Source organism: Procambarus clarkii, chromosome 52, assembly GCF_040958095.1.
Source record: "Procambarus clarkii isolate CNS0578487 chromosome 52, FALCON_Pclarkii_2.0, whole genome shotgun sequence".
NCBI classification, from domain to species: Eukaryota; Metazoa; Arthropoda; class Malacostraca; order Decapoda; family Cambaridae; genus Procambarus; species Procambarus clarkii.
The window spans coordinates 33,147,706-33,148,333 of record NC_091201.1 but is presented as its reverse complement, the minus strand read 5'-3'; positions in this window follow the sequence as shown (position 1 = coordinate 33,148,333).

Sequence of the window (628 nt, the reverse complement as noted above, 5' to 3'; positions counted from 1 at the left end):
TTAAAGTTGCACTGGGGAGTGGGGCCATTTCATAATTATTTCTTAGAAGACTTATTTTCTTAGAATTATTTCTTTTACTTAGAAGAAATATGTCTCTCCGTCTTCTAACTCCTCACGCTGCCCTTTCTCTCTTTGCTCTCTTAAATAACACAGTATGGAAGAGGTCAAACTTGTGTGCTTCTTCTCCACTCACTTTACAGGAATTGGAGTCCTCTGTAACCCTTCCACCAACACCCATAACAAAGTGTAAATAAACCACTAAAATTATTATATTACATCAAAACTCTGAAACCTTGAGACGTAGGATGTGTTTGCTTACTCGGCCTCACTGTGAAGCGCTGTTAAACTACAGCCTGCCCCCCCCCTCCCACACCCCCAAACACAGCACCCCCTTCACTTTACTGGCCTACACCCCCCCCCTCCTGGCTCCTCGACTCCTCAACACTGCCCCCCTCCCCCAACACTGCCCCTTCCCCCAACACTGCCACTGTTTCCCCAACACCCCCACTCCCCCTTTCCCACGCTGTCACAGCCACCCCCTCCCCTTCACCCACACTCCCACAGCCTCCTCAACTCTGCCCCCTCCCCCCTCCTCACCCCCACAACAGCTGCTAGTTCTCACGGAGAG